General features: G+C 47.2%; 1 long non-coding RNA gene across 1 annotated transcript; it reads right to left on the bottom strand.

The window, feature by feature from the left end:
• Nucleotides 1-240: 240 nt before the first annotated feature.
• LOC310753178 lies at nucleotides 241-10058 on the bottom strand. Its single transcript, XR_014543261.1, has 3 exons — nucleotides 9484-10058; nucleotides 2353-2415; nucleotides 241-481 (listed from the first exon to the last, which is right to left on the bottom strand). It is a non-coding gene; the product is annotated as an uncharacterized lncRNA (long non-coding RNA).
• Nucleotides 10059-18450: the final 8392 nt, after the last annotated feature.

Here is an 18450-nt window from a genome sequence, read left to right as displayed (position 1 = left end):
TCCCTTCTTTCTGACCTTTGACCCCTAGTTAAAAACTTCTTTCCGTGAACTTTACTCCAACCCCAAATTGTCCAGCTTGTTGTGCATCTGGCTAGAAGTAGCATTTTCATTAGAGAAAACATCTCATAAAGAGATTTCTCTGAATCTGCACCTTCCGGTGTGCATTGCAGGACACTCCCAAAAGAAAACTGTCATCCTGACCAAAGGGTTAGGGCAATTAGGCTTAGGGTATAGAGACTATACTTTTTTGGAAGCCTGTTTATTATGACTCGTTTCTACAGTTGTGTGTGCACTGCAGTTGTGTGTTGGTGAAGGAAAACACAGACTGATCCTGGTGCAAGCGCACTGCTTCAGGAGACAGGGGTCCCATCCCAACGCTCACCCTCTCAAATCCAGAATATCTCAAGACAATTTGGCTCCTACCGTTCTCTGTATAGGTGCTGCTCCTCTTCCGGGCAGGCGCTGAAAGTGGGATGAAGACCTTGTCTGTCATGCTTAGGGAGGGGACAGATTAGGGGGGAGAAGGCAGAGCGTTCTCTCCATCTCCCCCTTCTGCCCAGAAGTGTGCGCAGAGAAGCCAGCTCACTTCAGGAATCCTCGTTTCCCCCACCCATTCCCTTTCTATGCTCAAGCAGGCTTATGCACGAAACATATGGGTGATAATAAATCCACAGAATTTCACATTACGGAACGAAGCAAAACCCATACATAAAAATATCAGTGCGTCTGATTTCTTTCAGATGAACTGAAAGACTAGGAGTATAAAACAGGCACAATAAAGTAGCAAGCGGGGAAGGGGAAGTTGTTCGCCATCATACAACTAAGCGGGAGGTATGTTTTCCTGTTTCTTCTTTGTGTGGCACTTTGCAGCTCTTAGAAATATGCTGGCTTCCCTTATGGAGACCCCCTGCAACCTTAGTGCTCACAGTACCAAAAGGTGGTAGCATTTAACTGTTATGTGTCACAGACTAAAGTGAAGAAGCTTTGCCATCATACAATTAACTTAAAGGAATGCTATTTTTATTCTTTCTGAAGCACATTCCAAAGAATCATGATGCTGTATTCATATCTATACCTGGAAGGGACCTCAAGGGTCATCCATCCCAACCCACTGCAAGGCAGGAATATGCAGAACCACCACCAACCTTGGTTGTGCTGTTATTATTGCCCTATGGCAGGGCACTTTTAAGGCACTTTAAACCGCAGCTGCAAGTTGCGCCATGAAGCACACCTTGCCATCCCCTTTGCTGACTGGGAGCGGAGGAGGTGCTGCTTACAGTCTCCCCAGGAGCATTTCAACAGTCAGGAGGAGGCCTGAAGCTTTCAGGGCGGATCGTACATCTGCTAAGAACATTTAACGCTATTTCTCTTTCTTCTTTCTGAAGCCCTTTCCAAAGAACGATGATGGTACATAAACCTCTGGAAGGGACCCCAAGGGTCATGCAGTCCAACCCGCTGCAATGCAGGAGTCCCTTACGGGGAACAATCCTGCAACCTTGGTTGTGCAGCAAATGTTGCTCTCTTAAATGGCACACCTCTCCTGTAGCTGCAAGTTCAGCCATGAATCCAACATGGTCATCCACTATTCTGGACTGGAAACAGAGGAAGTGCTGCTTACATCCTCCCTGAGAGCATTTCAACAGTCAGGGGGAGGCCCTGATCCTGACACCTAAGCATAACACCAAGCCTCTCCCTAACCCCAACCCCTAGACTTACAACAGCAGACTTACAACTTCTGACCTTTGTAAAAGGTAAAGGGACCCCTGACCATTAGGTGCAGTCGTGGCCAACTCAGGTTGCGGTGCACATCTCGCTTTGTGGCCAAAGAAGCCAGCGTACAGCTTCCGGGTCATGTGGCCAGAACGACCAAGTCTCTTCTGGCAAACCAGAGCAGCACGGTTTAACCCAAACTGCCACCAACATCCCTTCTTTCTGACCATTGACCCCTAGCTAAAAACTAGACTTTCCATGGCCTTTATTACTCCATCCCCAAATTGTCCAGGTTGTTGTGCATCTGGCTAGAAGTAGCACTTTTATTAGAGAAAAGATCTCATAAGAGATTTTTCTGCATCTGCGGCCTCAGGTGTGCATTGCAGGTCAGTCCCAAAACAAAACTGACTTCGTGACCCAGGGGTTAGGGGAATTGGGGAATTGAGGGTGTAAAGACTGTACCTTTTTGGAAGCCTGTTTATTCTGACTCGTTTCTACAGTTGTGTATAAATTGCACACTGGTATTGGCGAAGAAAACCGCAGACCGATCCTGGTGAAAGTGCACTGCTTTAGGAGACAGTGGTCCCATCCCAACGCTCACCCCCTCAAACCCAAGGGATCCCAAGACAATTTCGCTCCAACCGTTCTCAGTATGGGTGCTCCTCCTCATCCGGGCAGACGCTTAAGGTGGCATGAAGACATTGTCTGTCGTGATTAGGGAGGGAAGAGATTAGGGGGGAGAAGGCAGAGCGTTCTCTCCATCTCCCCCTTCTGCCCGGAAGTGTGCACAGAGAAGCCCACTCACTTCAGTAACCGTTTTCCCCCACCCGTTCCTTTTCCATGCCTAAGTAGGGTTGGGCCCAATGACACTAAGGAACAAAGCACAGCCCATACAGAGAAATATCAGTGGGCCTGATTTCTTTCAGATGTACTGAAAGTGTAGGAGTATAAAACAGGCACCATTAAGTAGCTACCAGGGAAGGGGAAGTAGTTGGCAATCATACAACTAACTGGAAGGTATGTTTTCCTGTTTCTTCTTTCTGAAGCACATTCCAAAGAATCATAAGATGCTACATATATACCTATATCTGGAAGAGACCTCAAGGGTCATCCAGCCCAGCCCACTACAAGGCAGGAATATGCAGAACCACCACCAACCTTGGTTGTTCTGTCAGTGTTGCCCTATGAAAGAGCACTTTTAAGGCACTTTAAACAGCAGCTGAAAGTTGCACCATGAAGCACACCTTGCCATCCCCTTTGCTGACTGGGAGCGGAGGAGGTGCTGCTTACAGTCTCCCCAGGAGCATTTCAACAGTCAGGAGGAGGCCTGAAGCTTTCAGGGGGGATTGTACATCTGCTAAGAACATTTAACACTATTTCTCTTTCTTCTTTCTGAAGCCCTTTCCAAAGAATGATGATGGTATATAAACCTCTGGAAGGGACCCCAAGGGTCATGCAGTCCAACCCGCTGCAATGCAGGAGTCCCTTACGGGGAACAATCCTGCAACCTTGGTTGTGCAGCAAATGTTGCTCTCTTAAATGGCACACCTCTCCTGTAGCTGCAAGTTCAGCCATGAATCCAACATGGTCATCCACTATTCTGGACTGGAAACAGAGGAAGTGCTGCTTACATCCTCCCTGGGAGCATTTCAACAGTCAGGGGGAGGCCCTGATCCTGACACCTAAGCCTAACCCCATGCCTCTCCCTAAACCCATCACTAACAATGACACTAAACTTACAACAGCAGACTTACAACTTCTGACCTTTGTCAAAGGTAAAGGGACCTTTGATTAGGTCTAGTCGTGTACAGACTCTGGGGTTGCATGGCGCACCTCACTTTGTTAACAGGAGCCAGCGTACAGCTTCCGGGTCATGTAAGAGGCTTCCCTCTTTGATCCCCCTCAAACCAAGGGATCCCAAGACAATTTGGCTCCTACCGTTCTCTGTATGGGTGCTCCTCCTCTTCCGGGCAGGCGCTGAAGGTGGCATGAAGACATTGTCTGTCATGATTAGGGAGGGAAGACAGATTAGGCGGGAGAAGGCAGAGCGTTGTCTCCATCTCCCCCTTCTGCCCGGAAGTGTGCGCAGGGAAGCCCACTCACTTCAGGAATCCTCGTTTTTCCCCCACCCTTTCGTTTTCCATGCCTAAGTAGGTTTATGCACGAAACATGGGTGATAATAAATCCACAAAATCTGACATTAAGAAACAAAGCACAGAGAATTTATCAGTGGGCCTGATTTCTTTCAGATGAACTGTAAGAGTAGGAGTATAAAAGAGGCACACATCGTACTGCATCGTTTATTCCACAAACTTCCGTTTCTTCTTTCTGAAGCAGATTCCACCCAAAGGTCATCCAGCCCAGCCCACTACAAGGTAGGAATATGCAGGAGAACCACCAACCTTGGTTGTGCTGTCAGTCTTGCCCTATGAAATGGCACTTTTAAGGGAACTTAAACTGCAGCTGAAAGTTGTGCCATGAAGCACACCTTGCCATCCCCTTTTGCTGACTGGGAGCAGAGGAGGTGCTGCTTACAGTCTCCCCAGGAGCTTTTCAACAGTCAGGAGGCGGCCTGAAGCCTTTGGCGTGATTGTACATAAGCTAAGATCATTTATACCTCCAGAAAAAGGAAACCACCATGAGCCTGCTCTAAGGGAATGCTCGTGAGTGTATAAAGTGTTTTTTCTTTAAAACACCTCTCCTAACATTACAAGCTGCTCCAAATTTCCAAAACGCATACATACGTGCCAGTATTTGTCAATGTAAATGATTCAACTGGCTTTGGGTTTTGGCCCCTGTTGCAGGGGCTCAGCCCACTTAAGTCTTGTGCCATTGGGGCTCCCAGCCTAGGCGCATAGCGGGGGACAGGCTTAAATCTTTGCAGTTGATTTTTAAGGGCTGACACACACAAGCACCCCCCAAAACTGCATTAAGAGATTAGTAAATGCTAGGGTTTCACTATCTGGAGAGACGTGGGAAAATACAATCTCCCTGACCATCGAGGAATAGAGACTGTTCTCCGGGAGGTTGCCAGGGTTACGGGTGTGAGGATAGGAAAAGAGACTTTTCAACCAGCTGTTTGAGCTGAAATCTATCTTTGGAGAAGGCAGGCTGCACCTCTGGAAAGGACCAGGCCTTGTGGAAGTGTAGGGACTGTGCGGTCTTAACGGTTTAGAGAGATAGCTAGGTATTTCCCACCGTTCCCTTGGCTCCTTGCGGCTAAGAAGCTTTTCCGGTGGATGGAAGTGGACTTAGGCAGATGTAGCATTCGACATTAAGGAATAAAGCAGAGCCCATACAGGTAACCCATCTTTTTCCACTGCGGCCTTGCCTCTTTTTCTTCTCTTTCCTTTCACTGCCGCGCTGCTGGGCGAATCAGGTGTTTCGTTAAACGAGCTGTTTGGGACTTGTCTCAAAAGATGCCCTTTCCCCCTCTCGCCCCACAAGGCAGCAGCAGGAGGGCCCTGGCACTGGCATCTTTGGGGCACTGGCATCTCGTCTCAAAAGATTCCCTCTTCTCCCTCCCTCTGCCAGGCAAAACTTCCCCCTTCCTTCTCCTCCCCCTTTTTGGGAGCAGGAATTCAGCACGCCCCATAGAAACCTGAGAAATAACAGGGGGGCAGATTTTTTCCACAAGAACTGAAAGAGGGGTCCGTGTAAAAACAGGCACAGGATCTGCCAAGCTCAAATCAATCTGCAAATAATAAGAAGGGAGCTCACAGGAAGTGAGGCGACTTTCCCATCATACAACTAACTTTAAGGACCGCTATTTCTCTTTCTTCTTTCTGAAGCCCTTTCCAAAGAATAATGATGGTATATAAACTTCTGGAAGGGACCCCAAGGGTCATCCAGTCCAACCCATTGCATTGCAGGAACATGCAGGAGTCCCTTATGGGGAACAATCCCGCAACCTTGGTTGTGCAGCAAATGTTGTTCTCTTAAGTGGCACACCTCTCCTGCAGCTGCAAGTGCAGCCATGAAGCAAACATGGCCATCCACTATTCTTGACTGGAAACAGAGGAGGTCCTGCTTACATCCTCCCTGGGAGCATTTCAACAGTCAGGGGAAGGCCCTGACCCTGACACCTAAGCCTAACCCCTAACCCAAACCCTAACAATGACCCAAACCCCTAGACTTACAACAGCAGACTTACAACTTCTGACCTTTGTAAAAGGTAAAGGGACCCCTGACCATTAGGTCCAGTCATGGACGACTCTGGGGTTACGACGCTCATCTCGCTTTATTGGCTGAGGGAGCCGGCATACAACTTCCGGGTCATGTGGCCAGAAGGACTAAGCCGCTTCTGGGAAACCAGAGCAGCGCACAGAAACGCCATTTACCTTCCCGCCGGAGCGGTACCTATTAATCTACTTGCACTCTGACGTGCTTTCAAACTACTACGTTGGCAGGAGCAGAGACCCTACAATGGGAACACCCCCCGTCGCAGGGATTCGAACCGCCAACCTTCTGATCGGCAAGTCCTAGGCTCTGTGGTTTAACCCACAGCTCCACCCGCGTCCCATAACTTAGGAATGTTTCTTCTTTCTGAAGCACATTCCAAAAGAATCCTATGATGGTGTATATGTCTACATCTGGAAGGGACCTCAAGGGTCATCCAGCCCAGCCCACTGCAAGGCAGGAATATGCAGAAGAACCACCACCAACCTTGGTTGTGCTGTCAGTGTTTCCCTATGAAATGGCACTTTTAAGGCACTTTAAACGGCAGCTGCAAGTTGCGCCATGAAGCACACCTTGCCATCCCCTTTTGCTGACTGGGAGCAGAGGAGGTGCTGCTTACAGTCTCCCCAGGAGCATTTCAACAGTCAGGAGGCCTGAAGCCTTTGGGGTGATTGTACATCTGCTAAGAACATTTATACCTCCAGAAAAAGGAAACCACCATGAGCCTGCTCTAAGGGAATGCTCATGAGTGTATAAAGTGTTTTTTCTTTAAAACACCTCTCTTAACGTTACAAACTGCTCCAAATTTCCAAAACGCATACATATGTGCCAGTATTTGTCAATGTAAATGATTCAACTGGCTTTGGGTTTTGGCCCGTTGCAGGGGCTCAGCCCACTTAGTCTTGTGCCGTTGGGGCTCCCAGCCTAGGCGCATAGCGGGGGACAGGCTTAAATCTTTGCAGTTGATTTTTAAGGGCTGACACACACAAACACACCCCAAAACTGCATTAAGAGATTAGTAAATGCTAGGGTTTCACTATCTGGAGAGACGTGGGAAAATACAATCTCCCTGACCATCGAGGAATAGAGACCGTTCTCCGGGAGGTTGCCAGGGTTACGGGTGTGAGGATAGGAAAAGAGACTTTTCAACCAGCTGTTTGAGCTGAAATCTATCTTTGGAGAAGGCAGGCTGCACCTCTGGAAAGGACCAGGCCTTGTGGAAGTATAGGAACTGTGCGGTCTTACCGATTTAGAGAGATAGCTAGATATTTCCCACCGTTCCCTTGGCTCCTTGCGGCTAAGAAGCTTTTCCGGTGGATGGAAGTGGACTTAGGCAGATGTAGCATTCGACATTAAGGAATAAAGCAGAGGCCATACAGGCAACCCATCTTTTTCCACTGCGGCCTTGCCTCTTTTTCTTCTCTTTCCTTTCACTGCCGCGCTGCTGGGCGAATCAGGTGTTTGGTTAAACTAGCTGTTTGGATCTCGTCTCAAAAGATCCCCTTTCCCCCTCTCGCCACTCTTCTCCCTCCCTTTTTCTTCTTGCACTTTGAGGTGCTTTCGAACTGCAAGTTGGCAGGAGTAGGGACTGAGCAACAAGAGTTCACCCCGTTGCGTGGACTGAAACCACTGACCTTCTGATCCGCAAGTCCTAGGCTGTGTGGTTTAACCCACAGCGCCACCCGCATCCCTTCTTTCTGACCTTTGACCCCTAGTTAAAAACTAGATATTCTGTGGCCTTCTTTACTCCGACCCCAAATTGTCAAGGTTGTTGTGCACCTGTCTAGAAGTACCAAACATCTCATAAAGAGATTTTTCTGCACCTGCGGCCTCAGGTGTGCATTACAGTCCCAAAACAAAACTGTCTTCCTGACCCTAGGGTTAGGGGAATTAGCGAATTTAGGGTATAAAGACTATACTTTTTGGGAACCCTGTTGGGAAGTGGTTGGCCATAATACAACTAACCTGGAGGTATGTTTTTCTGGTTCTTCGTGTGGCACTTTGCACCTCTTAGGAATATGCAGGCGTCCCTTATGGAGATCCCCCTGCAACCTTGGTGTTCACAGTACCAAAAGGTGGTAGCATTTAACTGTTAGGTGTCACAGCCTAAAGTGAGGAAACTTTGCCGTCGTAAAGGTAAAAGGACCCTTGACCATTGGGTCCAGTCGTGACCGACTCTGGGGTTGCGGCGCTCACCTCACTTTACTGACCGAGGGAGCCGGTGTACAGCTTCCGGGGAACCAGAGCAGCGCACGGAACCGCCGTTAACCTTCCTGCCAGAGCATTTATCTACTTGCACTTTGACGTGCTATCAAACTGCTAGGTTGGCAGGAGCAGGGAGCCAGCAACAGGAGCTCACCCCATGGCGGGGATTCGAACCGCTGACCTTCTGTTCGGCAAGTCTTAGGCTCTATAGTTTAACCCACAGTGCCACGTGCGTCCCACAACTTAGAGGAATGCTATTTGTTTCTTCTTTCTGAAGCACATTCCAAAGAATCATATGATGCTGCATATATATCTATATCTGGAAAGGACCCCAAGGGTCATCCAGTCCAACCTGCTGCATCGCAGGAACGTGCAGAAGTCCCTTATGGGGAACAATCCCGCAACCTTGGTTGTGCAGCAAATGTTGTTCTCTTAAGTGGCACACCTCTCCTGCAGCTGCAAGTGCAGCCATGAAGCCAACATGGCCATCACTATTCTTGACTGGAAACAGAGGAAGTCCTGCCTACATCCTCCCCGGGAGCATTTCAACAGTCAAGGAGAGGCCCTGACCCTGACCCCTAAGTCTAACCCCAGGCCTCTCCCTAACCCTGACCCTAATAATGACCCAACCCCCAACCGCTACACTTACAACAGCAGACTTACAACTTCTGACCTTTGTAAAAGGTAAAGGAACCCCCGACCATTAGGTCCAGTCGTGGCCGACTCTGGGGTTGCAGTGCACATCTCACTTTAATACCCGGCACACAGCCATGGGGCCAGCATGACTAAGCAGCTTCTGGCGAACCAGAGCAGCGCACAGAAACACCGTTGACCTTCCTGCCGGAGCGCTACCCATTTATCTCCTTGCACTTTGATGTGTTTTCAAGTTGCTAGGTTGGCAGGAGCAGGGACCCTGCAAAGGGAGCTCACCCCAGCGCATCCGAACCGCCAGCAGATCCGAACCGCCAACCTTCTGATCGGCAAGACCTAAGCTCTGTGGTTTAACCCACGGCGCCACCTGCTTTCTGACCTTTGATCCCTAGTTAAAAACTAGACTTTCCGTGGCCTTCTTTACTCCAACCCCAAATTGTCCAGGTTGTTGTGCACCTGTCTAGAAGTAGCATTTTCATTAGGGAAAACATCTCATAAAGAGATTTTTCTGCACCTGCGGCCTCAGGTGTGCATTGCAGGGCAGTCCCAAAACAAAACTGACTTCATGACCCATGGGTTAGGGGAATTAGGGAATTTAGGGTATAAAGACTATACCTTTTTGGAAGCCTGTTTATTCTGACTCGTTTCTACAGTTGTGTATGCACTGCACACTGGTGTTGGTGAAGAAAACCCTCACCCCTTCATACCCAGAAGATCCCTGGACAATTTGGCTCTTACCGTTCTCTGTATGGGTGCTGCTCCTCTTCCGGGCAGGCGCTGAAAGTGGGACCTTGTCCGCCATGATTAGGTAGGGAAGACAGATTAGGGGGGAGAAGGTAGAGTGTTCCTTCTATCTCCCCCTTCTGCCCTGAAGTGTGTGCAGGGAATCCCACTCATTTCAGGAATCCTCATTTTCCCCCACCCTTTCGTTTTCCATGCCTAAGTAGGCTTATGCACGAAACATATGGGTGATAATAAATCCACAAAATCTGACATTAAAGAACACAGCAAACCTGTGGGCCTGATTTCTTTCAGATGAACTGAAAGACTAGGAGTATAAAACAAGCACAATAAAGTAGCAGGCTGGGAAGGGGAAGTTGTTCGCCATCATACAACAAACCGGGAGGTATGTTTTCCTGTTTCTTCTTTGTGTGGCACTTTGCAGCTCTTAGAAATATGCAGGCGTCCCTTATGGAGATCCCCCTGCAACCTTGGTGCTCACAGTACCAAAAGGTGGTAGCATTTAACTGTTAGGTATCACAGCCTGAACTGAGGCAACTTTGCCATCATACAACTAACTTAAAGAAATGTTATTTCTGTTAGATTGTAGATCTGCTAAGAACATTTATGCCTCCAGAAAAGGAAACAACCATGAGCCTGCTCTAAGGGAACACTCATGAGCGTATAAAGTGCTTATCTTTAGAACACCTCTCTTAACATTACAAACTGCTGCAAATTTCCAAAACGCATACAAATACGTGCCAGTATTTGTCAATATAAATGATTCAAATGGCTTTTGGTTTTGGCCCCTGTTGCAGGGGCTCAGCCTATTTAGTCTTGTGGCATTGGGGCTCCAAGCCTATGTGCATAGCGGGTGACAGTCTTAAATCTTTGCTTCACCCCTGCTGTAGGGCACATTACACAGTTGATTTTTAAGGACTGACACACCCCCCCACTCCCAAACTGTATTAAGACAGTACTAAATAATAGGGTTTCTATTTTTGGAGAGACCGTGGGAAAATGCAATCTCCCTGACCATCGAAGAATAGAGACTGTTCTCTGGGAGGTTGCCAGGGTTACGGGTGTGAGGATAGGAAAAGAGACACTTCAACCAGCTGTTTGAGCTGAAATCCACCTTTGGAGAAGGCACGCTGCGCCTCTGGAAAGGACCAGGCCTTGTGGAGGTGTAGCGACTGTGCGATCTTACCAATTTAGAGAGATAGCTAGGTATTTCCCACCGTTCCCTTTGCTCCTTGCTGCTAAGAAGCTTTTCTGGTGGATGGAAGTGGACTTAGGCAGATGTGACATTCGACACTGAGGAATAAAGCATTGCCCATACAGACAACCCATCTTTTGCAACTGCTGCCTTGCCTCTTTTTCTTCTCTTTCCTTTGGCTGCCACGCTGCTGGGTGAATCAGGTGTTTGGTTAAAGGAGCTGTTTGGATCTTGTGCCCAAAGATCCCCTTTCCCCCTCTTGCCCCATTTTGGGAGAAGGAATTCAGCACAGCCCATAGAGACCTGAGAAATAACGGGGGGGGGGGACATTTTTTCAAGAGAACTGAAAGAGGGGTCCGCGTAAAAACAGGCACAGGATCTGCCAAACCCTTTCCAAAGAATAATGATGGTATATAAACCTCTGGAAGGGACCCCAAGGGTCATCCAGTCCAACCCGCTACATCAAAGGAGTCCCTTACGGGGAACAATCCTGCAACCTTGGTTATGCAGCAAATGTTGCCCTCTTACATGGCACTTTGAAGCCTACTTCAGGGATGCACACCTCTCCTGCAGCTGCAAGTTCAGCCATGAAGCAAACATGGCCATCCATTATTCTTGACTGAAAACAGAGGAAGTGCTGCTTACATCTCCCTGGGAGCATTTCAACAGTCAGGGGGAGGCCCTGACCCTGACCCAGACCCCTAAGCCTAACCCTCTCCCTAACCCCGAGACTTACAACAGCAGACTTTCAACTTGTGACCTTTGTCAAAGGTAAGGGTAAAGGGACCCCTGACCATTAGGTCCAGTCGTGGCCAACTCTGGGGTTGCGGCGCTCATCTCGCTTTATTGGCCAAGGAAGCTGGCATATAGCTTCCAGGTCATGTGGCCAGCATGTCTAAGCCGCTTCTGGCAAACCAGAGCAGCGCACGGAAACACCGGTTACCTTCCTGGCGGAGCGGGACCTATTTATCTCCTTGCACTTTGACGTGCTTTCGAACTGCTAGGTGGGCAGGAGCAGGGACCCAGCAACGGGAACTCAGCCCGTCATTGCGGGGATTCGAACCGCCGATCGGCAAGTCCTGGGCTCTGTGGTTTAACCCACAGTGCCACCCACGTCCCGTAACTTAAAGGAATGCTATTTCTGTTTCTTCTTTCTGAAGCACATTCCAAAGAATCATATGCTGCTGCATATATATCTATATCTGGAAGGGACCCCAAGGGTCATCCAGCCCAACCCACTGCAAGGCAGGAATATGTAGGAAAACCACCAGCCTTGGTTCTGCTGTCAATGTTGCCCTATTAAATGGCACTTTTAAGGCAATTTAAACTGCAGCTGCAAGTTGCGCCATGAAGCACACCTTGCCATCCCCTTTTGCTGACTGGGAGCGGAGGAGGTGCTACTTGCAGTCTCCCCAGGAGCATTTCAGAAGTCAGGAGGAGGCCAGAAGCCTTCGGGGGCATTGTACATCTGCTAAGAACATTTATACCTCGAGAAAAGGAAAAAACCATGAGCCTGCACTAAGGGAATGCTCATGAGTATATAAAGTGCTTTTCTTTAGAACACCTCTCTTAACATTACAAACTGCTGCAAATTTCCAAAACGCAAACATACGTGCCAGTATTTGTCAATCTAAATGATTCAATTGGCTTTGGGTTGTGGCCCCTGTTGCAGGGGCTCAGCCCACTTAGTCTTGTGCCATTGGGGCAGCTGTGGGGCACATTGCACAGTTGATTTTTAAGGACTGACACACACAAACACCCCCCAAAACTGTATTGAGACATTACTAAATAATAGGGTTTCTATTTTTGGAGCGACCGTGGGAAAATGCAATCTCCCTGACCATCGAAGAATAGAGACTGTTCTCTGGGAGGTTGCCAGGGTTACGGGCATGAGGATAGCAAAAGAGACACTTCAACCAGCTGTTTGAGCTGAAATCCACCTTTGGAGAAGGCAGGCTGCATCTCTGGAAAGGACCAGGCCTTGTGGAGGTGTAGCGACTGTGCGGTCTTACCGATTTAGAGAGATAGCTAGGTATTTCCCACCCTTCACTTTGCTCCTTGCTGCTAGGAATCTTTTCCAGTGGATGGAAGTGCACTTAGGCAGATGTACCTGCCTTTTGTAACCTCATGGAGATATCTGGGAGCTGCCTTGCCTCTTTTTCTTCTCTTTCCTTTGGCTGCCACGCTGTTGGTGAATCAGGTGTTTGGTTAAAGGAGCTGTTTGGATCTTGTGCCCAAAGATCCCTTTTCCCCCTCACGCCCCAAAAGGCAGCAGCAGGAGAGCCCTGGCACTGGCATATTTGGGGCACTGGCATCTGGTCTCAAAAGATCCCCTCTTCTCCCTCCCTCTGTCCGGCGAAACTTCCCTCTTCCTCATCCTCCACCTTTTTGGGAGAAGGAATTCAGCACAGCCTTTGAGACCTGAGAAATATCAGGGGGGTGGATTATTTCAGGAACTAAAAGAGGGGTCCGTGTAAAAACAGGCACAGGATCTGCCAAGCTCAAATTAATGTGCAAGGAATAATAAAGATGCTCACAGGAAGCGAGGTGACTATCCCATCATACAACTAACTGTAAAGAACGCTATTTCTCTTTCTTCTTTCTGAAACCCTTTCCAAAGAATAATGATGGTATATAAACCTCTGGAAGGGCCCCAAAGGTCATCCAGTCCAACCCGCAGCATCGCAGGAACATGCAGGAGTCCCTTACGGGAAACAATCCTGCAACCTTGGTTATGCAGCAAATGTTGCCCTCTTAAATGGCACTTTGAAGCCTGCTTAAGTATACTTCAGGGATGCACACCTCTCCTGCAGCTGCAAGTTCAGCCAGGAAGCAAACATAGCCATCCACTATTCTTGACTGGAAACAGGAAGTTCTGCTTACATCCTCCCTGGGAGCATTTCAACAGTCAGGGGGAGACCCTGACCCCTAAGCCTAACCCCAAGCCTCTCCCTAACCCCGACCCTAACAACAACCCAAACCCCAACCCCTAGACTTACAACAGCAGACTTACAACTTCTGGCCTTTGTCAAAGGTAAAAGTAAAGGGACCCCTGACCATTAGGTCCAGTCGTGGCCGACTCTGGGGTTGCGCTACGCATCTCGCTTTATTGGCCGGCGTACAGCTTCCGGGTCATGTGGCCAACATGACTAAGTGGTTGGCCATCATACAACTAACCTGGAGGTATGTTTTTCTGTTTCTTCTTTGTGTGGCACTTTCCAGCTCTTAGGAATATGCAGGCGTCCCTTATGGAGATCCCCCTGCAAGCTTGGTGTTCACAGTACCAAAAGGTGGTAGCATTTAACTGTTAGGTGTCACAGCCTAAAGTGAGGCACCTTTGCCATCATACAACTAACTTAAAGGAATACTATTTCTGGTTCTTCTTTCTGAAGCACATTCCAAAGAATCATATGATGGTGTATATATCTATCTGGAAGGGACCTCAAGGGTCATCCAGCCCAACGCGCTGCTAGGCAGGAATATGCAGAATAACCACTAACCTTGGTTGTGCTGTCAAGGTTGCCCTATGAAATGGCACTTTTAAGGCAATTTAAACTGCAGCTGCAAGTTGCGCCATGAAGCACACCTTGCCATCCCCTTTTGCTGACTGGGAGTGGAGGAGGTGCTGCTTACAGTCTCCCCAGGAGCATTTCAGAAGTCAGGAAGAGGCCTGAAGCCTTCGGGATTGTACATCTGCTAAGAACATTTATGCCTCCAAAAAAGGAAACCATCATGACCCTGCTCTAAGGGAATGCTCATGAGTGTATAAAGTGCTTTTTTTAAAAAGAACACCTCTCTTAACATTACAAACTGCTGCAAATTTCCAAAATGCATATATACGTGCCAGTATTTGTCGATGTAAACGATTCAATTGGCTTTTGGTTTTGGCCCCTGTTGCAGGGGCTCAGCCCACTTAGTCTTGTGCCATTGGGGCTCCCAGCCTATGTGAATAGCGGGGGACAGTCTTAAATCTTTGCTTCGCCCCTGCTGTAGTGCACATTGCACAGTTGATTTTTAAGGGCTGACACAAAGAAACACCCCCCAAACTGTATTCTGAAGCACTTTCCAAAGAATCACATGATGTTGGGTGAGTGGGTGAGTATATATTGGGAAGGGACCCCAAGGGTCATCCACTCCAACCTGCTACAAGGCAGGGATTTGTGCATGGCTGAGGGATCCACACTTCTCCTGCAGCTGCAAGTTCAGGTATGCCATGAAGCCCCCCTTGCCATCCCCTTTTGCTGACTGAGAGCAGAGGAAGTGCTGCTTACAGCCTCTCCAGGAGCATTTCGACAGTCAGGAGCAGGACTGAAGTTCTTGGGGTGATTGCACATATGCTAACAACATTTATACCTCCGGGCAAAGGAAAAACCATGAGCCTACTCATAAATGTAGAAAGTGCTTTTCTTTGTAGCACCTCTCTTAACATTGCATGCTGCTGCAAGTGTCCAAAACTGCTGTGAAGTTGCTGGTTTGTAAATATTAATTATTCCTACTTTATTGATCTGAATTACTCAAATGGCTTTTAGTGCTGGCCACTACAGAAGGGGCTGATTCCCATTTATTCTTGTGGTGTTGAATTCAGAGTATCTGTTAAAAAAAATCAAACAGAAAGCAATGGAGGGTTGCCATTAAGGCTGGGGGAGGGGGCAAACAGGGTCTTACAGACCCAAACTGGGTTTTGGATGCTACATTAGACAAATCAGCCAGCTCACTGCCTATCTAATTCACTGGGCATTCAAGTATTTGCTTGCAAATTAATTATCTTTTTTAATTTATGCCTCTTCCAAAACATTTATCTTAAGATGTAACATGCAAGTATACCACTTTTGGATGCTAATTAATCTCCGCTTGGATTATGTGGATAAGTCAATAGGTGAAAGAATCGGTGCCTTGAGTAATTACCTGGTTAAAGCAATGATTCATCTGAAGAAATTAAGTTTTCAACACGTTCCTTTGTCACCTTTAGATAGCCTAACAAGAACAGGAAAAAGGAGACAAACCTCACCAACATGGGTGAAGCCAGGAGGTGCTGCCCTACCCCAATCAAATAAATAAAAATACTTTACTGTATTTTTACTGTACTGTACTGTGCTGGTTAGGGAGAATGAGGTCAAGCCCCACTTGGGTGGGTGTGATATATCAGGAGTGGGGTTGTTTAAAAATGTTCGTAAGTGTTATATGTTAATTTGTATTTCTATTTTTTCCCCTTTTACCTTCATGCCTGCAGCTGACTTTTCCTCAACCTCCTCTTCTCCCTTCGTCAGGCGAAGCTTCCTCCTCTTCAGAGCAGGAATTCAGCAGAGGCCATACAGACCTAAGAAATATCAGTAGGATCGTTTATTTTTACAAGGGAAAGAGGGGATCCACATAAAAGCAGACATATAATATGTCACGCACAGATTGCAGTGGAAGAAATAATAAAGTGGGAAACAAGCCTCCTTTCCCTATGAGCCATCATACGACTAACTGGCAGAAATGTGTTTTTCCCCGTTTCTTCTTTCTGAAGCACTTTCCCAAGAATCATATAATGGTGCATATAGCTGGAAGGGACCCCAAGGGTCTTCCAGTCCAACCCGCTGCAAGGCAGGAATATGCAGGAGTCCCTTAGGCAAATGAACCACAAGGTGATTGCATTTAATAATAAGTGATGGAATTGGGATCTTGAGGAATTGTCTGCTTACAAAAACACTGCTTAAAGCAGTACTTCATCTGAACAATGCATTGCTCAGATACAGTTTTCAATACATTGAATACATTTTTAATAAATTTCAATACATTGTTTCAGATACAGTTTTCAATACATTAAAGGCGGCCTGAGAGGGAAATCAATGGAGATCTGAACTCACAGCCAGTTACTCTGGAGTTGCTGTAGCCAAGGGGAGCTTCCCCGCCCCAATTCGAATAAATAAAAATACTATACTGTTAAGGCTTAGGGGGGAAGAGGCCAGGTCCCACTTGGGTGGGTGTGCTTTATTAAATAATAATTTAACGTTTAATGATAATAATAATTTATTACTATTTCCCAGCCACTAACAGAGTATTTAAAAAAATGATAAAACATAATACACTACAAATTTCCCTAACCCTTTTATAATAAGAACAATTATAATAATAATGATAACAATTTAAAAATTAATGATAATCATAATTTATTACCCTTCCCCAGCCACTGTGGACTGCTCCCAACAGATTAAAAACGCGACAAAACATAATTACACACTTCCCTAAGCCTTTTATAATAATAACAAAAGTAATAATTTAAAAATCGATGATAATCATTTCCCACCCACTATGGGTGGCTCCCAACAGAATACAGTATTAACAACACGACAAAACTTGAGAAAGAACAGCTGAGGAGAGAAAGCGCCAAGCGGCGGGCCCCGCCCACAACCCGACCTGTGATTGGCCAAAAGACCTACCTATTGCTGCCGCGATTTTTATTGTTGCTGTGGCTGCTGGGCGCGTGCGTTGAGGGAGGGGGTCCTGGGGGGGCCGTGACTGGAAAGAGGGAAAAGGGCAAGAGACGCGCCACCGCCGCCATGTTTGGTTGAGGGCAGCGGGGCCTAGCCTGGCCGTTGGGTGGCGGTGGTCTCCCTCGTGAGGCGGGCGCCTCTTGCGGAGAAGGAAGGCCCCTCCGGGAGGAGTCCCAACAGAGCCTGAGGGGCCTGGGCCTTCCTCTGGTTTCTCATTATTTTTATTATTATTAATGGTTATCCTCATTATTAGCATTCTCCTTATTCTCCTCCTCGCAACGTTTCCCTCAGCGCTGCTTCCAAGCGCCATGTGGTTCATCTGAACAATACACTGTTTCAGAAACAGTTTTCAATACATTAAAGGCGGCCTGAGGGGGAAAGCAATGGAGATCCGAACTCACAGCCAGTTACTCTGGAGTTGCTGTAAGGAAGGGGAGCTTCCCCGCCCCAATTCGAATAAATAAAAATACTATACTGTTAAGGCTTGGGGGGAAGAGGCCAGGTCCCACTTGGGTGGGTGCGATTTATTAAAATAATAATTTAACATTTAATGATAATAGTATTTCCCAGCCACCAACAGAATATTTAAAAAAAGATACAACATAATATACTACAAACTTCCCTAACCCTTTTGTAATAAAAATTATAATAATAATGATAACAATTTAAAAATTAATGATAATCATAATTTATTATCCTTCCCCAGCCACTGTGGGCTGCTCCCAACAGAATATTAAAAACGCGACAAAACATAATAATTACAAACTTCCCTAAGCCTTTTCTAATAATAATAATAATAATAATAATAGTAAAATAAAAATCAATGATGATAATAATTTATTGTTATTTCCCACCCACTGTGGGTGGCTCCCAACAGAATGCGGTATTAAAAACACGACAAAACTTACAAGCTTCCTTCCCGTAAACGGCGTGGGAAGCACTGAGGAGAAAAGGCGCCAAGCGGCGGGCCCCGCCCACAACCCGACCTGTGATTGGCCAAAAACAACGAAAAGGCCGGCCTATTGCTCCCGAGATTTTTTTTGTTGCTGAGGCTGCTGTGCGCGTGCGTTGAGCAAGGGGGTCCTAGGCGGGCCATTTGGATGTGACTGGGCAGAGGGAAACGGACCGGAGGGAGGAAAAACAAAAAAAAAAATTTCCTTCCAGTAGCACCTTAAAGACCAACTAAGTTAGTTCTTGGTATGAGCTTTCGTGTGCATGCACACTTCTTCAGGTATCTTAGACTTAGTTGGTCTTTAAGGTGCTACTGGAAGGAAAAAAAAATTTTTTGTTTTG

Source organism: Podarcis filfolensis, assembly GCF_964270895.1.
Source record: "Podarcis filfolensis genome assembly, chromosome: 17".
Taxonomy (NCBI): domain Eukaryota; kingdom Metazoa; phylum Chordata; class Lepidosauria; order Squamata; family Lacertidae; genus Podarcis; species Podarcis filfolensis.
The sequence above is the reverse complement of the archived record's forward strand: the minus strand, read 5'-3'. Positions and strand labels throughout refer to the sequence as shown.